Here is a 7337-nt window from a genome sequence, read left to right as displayed (position 1 = left end):
GGTTAAATTATGGTTAAGTTTTTTTCACGTTCTGTTGGTATATAATGGTAGCGAGCTTATTGAAGTTAAGTAACAATATTATTTACACTTCGTCATTCTGTTGGTAATGGTTACAGAGTTACTCTACAATACTGATTACAACTCATCATTCCAATCACCAGACGGGCCTACCCAATCACAATTAATTTCATAAAATATATGTAGATATAAATATATGTAGATATAGAGTCTTGGCCATAGCTAACAAAACTACCCTAGTCAAGCTTGCTTTTTTTTTTTTTTTCTTTTTTTTTTTTTTTTTTTTTTTACGTCTTTTTGCCTGTTGCGCCGGTAGGCATCTTCCTGGTGGGGCCTGATGGTCTGCCCAAGGCTTCTTCCAGGTGGGGTCTGATGGTCGGCCCAGCCCGTTCTGGCGCAGGCGAGTGTTTATAGTGGCGCCATCTTGCACTGGCTCATGCTGCCCCCCGGAACTCGTTCTTGATTCACTTGGACGGCTTCCTCAAGAGTCCGGGTTGAAGGGTGGTCTTCAGGACAGCATGTGGGTAGTTTTAAGCCACTCGGCGGTGACTGAAAAATCCGAGTAGTAGCGTGGGGATTCGAACCTGCGTCGTCCATCACGCGGTGAATGTGGGCCCAGTACGCTACCAGTTCGGCCACCGCCTACCCAAACAGTGTACAGCTTCTACTCTTGTACGATAGACAACGAATTTGTGAGGAAACACGTTGAACATAATTCTCATTTTAATTCACTCAGTCATGAAGACTGTATAAACTTTAGGTTACAAGGCACTCATTGATTTTACATGAAATAAATTTTGATCTGTCATTCTTTAATCAGTCCTATCTAACCCAAGTATGACTTGTATCATATTACTGAACAGAGAGAAAAACGTTGGGTGTAACAGGAGTTGAAAAACGAGCATCATTGACTCTGGAACAAACAAAGGTTGATGATACCCCGATGACGATAATGTATATGAAATGGACCTGGGCGTAGAACTGACAACAAACGGACAATCATAGTGACATATCAACACCTGGAAATCGCACGAAAAGACAGAGGAGACCAGAGAACAAAGTGTAAAGATGAAATCAAAAGCATTAGCCTGAGCGGGATGGAGTACATTAACATCAAAGAGATGAAGATTGTGAAAGACCATTATCCTGCAGTGGGTTAGTAATGGCTGATGAGGAGGAGATACCTATGAGCGAAGGCAAACTAGAACACAAGGAAAATGGGAAGTGGTGAATGGGCGATGAAGAAGTGACTATCAAAAGCTAAAAGGTAAACAGATAGAGGTAAAGGAGTTCAATTAAGAGGAAGTGACGAATGGAAGGTGGGCAAATGATGGAGAATGTGGGTGGTGGGTGGGGAGTGTATGGGGAGGAGGAAGCGTGGGGTAGGGGGGCGGTAAAGTGCATTGTGTTGGGGTGCTTGCTAACGCCATGCCTTCCCCCTTCCCCCCTCACCAGGCCAGTTGCACAAGACTTACTTTTGCTCATTCCTATTCTATCCAAATCCCTTATGCAAGAGTTAACTAATGACTTCAGTTTTTTTAACCCTTCTGCTGGTAAACTCTGGACCAGCCTTCCCGTGATGTAAAAAAAATAAATCTACTCTACTTGATTTATTTATCGTTAAAACCATTTGATATCAGCATTATTGAGAGAGAGAGAGAGAGAGAGAGAGAGAGAGAGAGAGAGAGAGAGAGAGAGAGAGAGAGAGAGAGAGAGAGAGAGAGAGAGAGATGCAATATCTTTGAAACTAAAAAAAAAATGGCAGGGATTTAAAAAACGAAATGGCAATGGAGTTAAAGAGATGAAAGTGGAAGAGGTTGAAAAATAGTAAAAAAAAAAATGTCTGTTCACTTACATTACTACGTGAAACATCTCGACTAAAAAAAAAAAAAAAAAAAAAAAAAAAAAAAATACAGGAGGAGGAGGAAGAGGAGGAGGAATAACCCTGGAGGCAATTACTATATTGGCGGATGAAGGCAAGACTGAAGGCGAGAATGGAGGAAAATATGAGAGGAATCCTATCTGTTTACAAATGCGTGACACCTTAAAAGTTTGTGGAAAGCTTAATTACTAATATAGCATCAGCCACATTAGCGGCTTCGGCGCTATATCGATTAAAATCCCACCGATGGAGACTGTGGGGAAGAGGGTGAATTTTGGGTCAACAAGTGGAGCGGTGAAGCATGAGGGGATAGAAGGCATGCAGGCAGGCGTAAAGGTCGTGAAAAGTGATGCCTGAAGGTGTAGTGTGAGGGGAACGCATGGGAGGAAGACTGTAAGGGAGGGTGAGTTTGGTTATGAGTGGCAGGAACGAGTTGTTGGTTGGGTTTATGTAATCCAGAGGAAAGCTAAGAGAGCCAAGTAACAGAAGGATGGAGCCAAAGGTAAGAGGCCTGGAGGAGTGTTGCTCCCCTCCTGCCGCAAACAGCATCAGGTGGGAGGCTTTTCTTCCCGGCGCAATCCCTTCCCATGATGGTCAGAATGACGTCTAGTTTTCGCGACTCCACTATCCTGATGAGGCACATCCCTTGGCCAAGGCAGCCGGCCAGGCAGACTCTCTTCTGCTGACGCCCAACACTCGGTCACCCACAGAGGTCTAATGAGGGAATCTGTGTATCCTCCACGGCCTGGGCAAGATTGGACCACAATGAAGTGTTGGTGTGATGGGTGTTACACAAGAATAGCGTCTTTTTCTCACAAATGTATATTCCATGCGTCAGTAAAAGAATGAAACACAATCGGAATGTGTTTCAGCTCCATCTTCGATGAATGCATACTGTGCAATAGATTATTCAGCCGCTTCACATTGTCCTGAATAAGTCTTGGGTTACTCCCGGGTCGTGTGGTGCCGCAGAGAGACTTTTCCTGGCCTCTCCTCCTTCCCTCCTGGAGTCAAGGTTCCCTCCTCCTCAACTTGTCCCAAATTTATGTATGGATTATTCAGAGTGAGACTCGCACCGACTTTAGGGCAGTGTACAGGTCTGATCTTCAGATTACTTCCCAGATTTATGGGAGACAAGCAATGTTGACGATATGAGTAACGCTCCTCGCCCCCTCCTTTAATCTCGTCTCTGCCAGCCTCCCCAAAGTTGATGAAAGCACAAAGAAAAAATCATTCACTTCTGGAGGTGATGCCAAACTGCCTCCCTCCCCTGGCACAGCAACACAAAAAATTAGGTCTCTCGCCTCTCAAATGTATGCCATGAGGAGACACGTACGGGACCACAAAGTATTATTTTCCATTAAATATACAACATACATTACATTTTCATAAATAAACAATGAAAGCGGAATCCATGTCACCTTACATATCACTTGTTATCACATATCTCATTTGGAAACAAGTTATCATCAGTTACCGCAAGACAATGCGAGAAAGAAAGTAAGCGCAGGAATGAGTGTGGCGAAAGAAAAAAACGTTGACTAAAGGTAAGAAAACATATTAACGATTGCTAATACCACAACTCGCTGAATAGTAAGTGACCCAGCCGTGGCGAGGGAGGGACGAGAGATGCTGGGATGGGAAAAGGGATGCCGTGGTAGAAACGGGAATGTTGGGGTGAGAACAGGGATGCTGGGGTGGGAACAGGGATGCTGGGGTGGGAACAGGGATGCTGGGGTGATAACAGGGATGCTGGGGTGGGAACAGGGATGCTGGGGTGTGAACAGGGATGCTGGAGTGGAAAAAGAGATGCTGGGGTGGGAAAAGGGATGCGGTGGTAGAAACGGGAATGTTGGGGTGAGAACAGGGATGCTGGGGTGGGAACAGGGATGCTGGGGTGGGAACAGGGATGCTGGGGTGGGAACAGGGATGCTGGGGTGGGAAGAGGGATGCTGGGGTGGAAACAGGGATGCTGGGGTGGGAACAGGGATGCTGGGGTGGGAACAGGGATGCTGGGGTGGGAACAGGGATGCTGGGGTGAGAACAGGGATGCTGGGGTGGGAACAGGGATGCTGGGGTGGGAACGGGGATGCTGGGGTGGAAACAGGGATGCCGAGGTTTGAACGGGGATGCTGGGGTGGGAACGGGGATGCTGGGGCGGGAATGGGGATGCTGGGATGGGAACAGGGATGCTGGAGTGGGACAAGAGATGGTGGAGTGGAACAAGAGATGCTGGGGTGAAACACAAAACAAGGGAGTTATGCAGTCTGGGGATGGGTGTGAGAGGAGGAGGGGGCGGAGGGAAGAATGATGAGGAAACTGTGTGGTTGGGGCGGGAGGGGGGGTGGGGAGGTAAGAGGGGAAGATGGATGCTGGCGAAATACAGTCACACAAGCTGAGGGAGTTTTGCAGCCTGGGGAAGGAGGGGAGGCAAGTTGAGGAGTAAAGGGGAGCAAAGCGTGGGAAACAGAGAGGGAGTAGAATACTGTTGGAAGGGGAATGTGGAGAGAGGGCAGAGGAAAAGTAATATACATTTAATCAAAGTTTCCTTCAATGTGTTTAATTAACTTTCCCTGGCCAGACTCACACAGGACTACAGAACCACACATTTGAGTACACAAGAAACACTAAAACTATCTCAAGTGGAAACAGACAATAACCAGTGTTGAACTTATTTACATTTATCAGTAATTCCTCCTAAGTGTTGATGTTTCTTTGCAACCATCCACCCCACCGTGCCTCCTCCTCCTTCACCCGACTTGCACAGGGAAACAGAAGCAGACACCTGAAGACTTGGAACACGCTGAAACCCTGCCAAACAACAACTGAACTCTTCTACTTGTTTCTCTCTCCCATGCCTTCATCCAGTGATACAACTATACGGCTATGGTGCCTAAAATGGGTAGGTAGGGCATGGACGTGTTACTATACTGATTTACTCTCTTATGATACATGTGGTTTTGGTTTCACATGCCACATTCTTTATTTACCTACTAACCTAATACACACACACACACACACACACACAAACACAAGGGGAGATGCTTGAGAGACACAAAGAAGTATAGCTTCCCGCAAAGAAATGTAGAGGTTTGGAACAGTCTGAGCGAGGATATAGTATCAGCGAGGAGTGTGCAAAGCTTTAAAGATAAATTGGATAAATGCAGATACGGAGACAGGATCACACGAGCATAATGCCCAGGCCCTGTCAAACTACAACTAGGTAAATACACACACACACTAAAAAAAAGAATCCCACTTCCTCTATTTCAAAACCCCTACTCTCTTCCCCCAAGTTCCTCTTCTAAACCCCACCCCGGCAACTCCTGTATGTTTCTCCACTTACTCAAATAACAGGCAGAATTGATCCCATCACAGACAGAGGGGAGACTAAATTTGAATTAGGCTCGTGTGTGAGCAGGAATCATTTGGTGAATTTGGTGCTGATGAGACGTCCCATGTGTGACAAACCAAGCCTTGAGGGTGGGGGAGGAGGGTCTCTCTCTCTCTCTTTCTCTCTTGAATGTGGACAAAACCAAATCGTTTATGATCGATGACATGATCAGCACGAAATAATAGCACGAAATTTGAGTAAACAAAAAAGAAACTTAGACTGCACCACATCTTCCTTCACCAACGTTGTTGAACGAGAATAAAATAAGATCCTACCTTCAGTGATCCAGTGCAACACGACTGATTCCTTTACAAACAGACTCGACTGCCACAAACAAGAAATAATGGCACAAAACTAAAGTGTTAACAAGTAAATTCAGACCATCAATTTTTTTCTTTGCCAACATTATAGCACAAGAATGGAATAAACTCCCACCTTCAGTGATCCAGTGCGACACGATTGATTCATTTTTTCACTTAGGTTTAATTTAGGATAGACCACCAGGTCTTAACCATAGGGTCTGTGAAGGCTGAACATCTATGTAAATCTATGTAAATCTGTCCATATCTCTCTCTCTCTCTCTCTCTCTGTTAAGAAATTGATAAATGTATAATAATAACATCAATATAATAATCTGTAATAATAATAATAATAATGATAATAATAATAAGTAAACTGCATAATAAGCGTTCAGGTATTAATGTAAATAAAGCAGTGAAAGGGAGGCAGGCCATAGGGTTAATAAAGAACATCCCAAGAGGTACAGTAGAAGTGTAAGCATTTGGGTATAGAGGGCACAAAGGAAAAGTACAGTTATGCCAACCTTGACTGATGCCTCACAAACAAGGGTATGGACGGAGTGACAACAGGTTAAGGGTATGTGCAGTAGAGATGAACCACTTGAGAACTGATGTGTGATTAATGAGATGGGATGGAGTCACTAATAATGATGTGCATAGGAGATATGGTATGAATGTTGGATTTAAAGGTGGGTGGTTGACATGGAACACAAGAGAGATGGAGAGGTGGATTGTGTGTACCTAACCCTGGAGAAAGACTTGATGAAATACTCAGCCGTTCACTGAGTTGGCTTGGCCTTTAAGATGATGGAGGATGTTGATACCGTGATGTTGTAATAGAGTAATTTATGGGGGCAGGGGGTGGCCGGGAGATCAATGGTGAGGTGGACTGATAGGAATGAAGAAAGCATGAGAGAGAAGCAGGAGTGGGGATGTTGATGTCATAGAGGAAGTGAACAGACATAGAGAGTTTGAGATTGTTGGACTGTGGTCATCTATCCAAGAGTAGAGGATATCAGAGCTGTAGATCAATGGATGATGATTTTCCTGAACACGGCGAGACGTTATGTAAACAACTTCAAATGCAAGACTGAGTAGGACTATAATAGCGGCTTCATTTCCATCTGTTTAAATGCATAGAATCATGGTGAATAATTGTTTCAAAAAATCATTCATATTTACTAGAAAATTTCAGTTTATAATTCTTCAGCATCCTTCAGGTTTTCTTGCTCAGAGGCTGCTGTATTCTCATTCCCCATCACCAGATGACAGTCACCTCCCTGAAGATGCTGCTTCCACCACAGCCCTGGTACAGAATTGCTAATGCAGGAAACACCTGTAAGGTCAATGCTGGAAACATTAGTGTACCTGAAAGGCAAGTCAGGTTAGGACCCTCCCAGTGCCTACCACCTAGACAAAAATGACGGCTTCTTTATTTACCTTGACACCACGTGGAGGTGTCGCTGCTGAGGTCCCGCGGCGCTGTCCCTCGACGAGGCATGCAAGGTACTCACCTGTGAACAATGACATGGGGGTTAGACAATTACTTCTGTTACACAAATCAGCAAATTAAGGGCATATATGATCAGCAAGACACTTGAGGGCGCAGATATTTTTAACAAAATAAAAAAGAACATGAATATTTATATTCCTAAGAGCGGCAGTATATATCTTAAGAAGACTCATGATATATTACAAATGTGTCGATTTTAGAATATTAATCTTTTACCTTATTTAAACCAAG

At 44.4% G+C, this 7337-nt stretch overlaps 1 long non-coding RNA gene across 1 annotated transcript in view; it reads right to left on the bottom strand.

Annotated features, from left to right (window-relative positions):
• The window catches only part of LOC127003825 (uncharacterized), a 43441-nt gene that overhangs the window by 34264 nt on the left and 1840 nt on the right, over nucleotides 1-7337 (bottom strand). Inside the window, exon 2 of the long non-coding RNA XR_007757426.1 lies at nucleotides 7034-7107. This is a non-coding gene — a long non-coding RNA (uncharacterized LOC127003825). The remainder of the gene's footprint in view (nucleotides 1-7033; nucleotides 7108-7337) is intronic.

Source organism: Eriocheir sinensis, chromosome 26 (assembly GCF_024679095.1).
Source record: "Eriocheir sinensis breed Jianghai 21 chromosome 26, ASM2467909v1, whole genome shotgun sequence".
NCBI classification, from domain to species: Eukaryota; Metazoa; Arthropoda; class Malacostraca; order Decapoda; family Varunidae; genus Eriocheir; species Eriocheir sinensis.
Note: the sequence above shows the minus strand (reverse complement) of the source record. Positions and strands in the feature narration are given on the sequence as shown.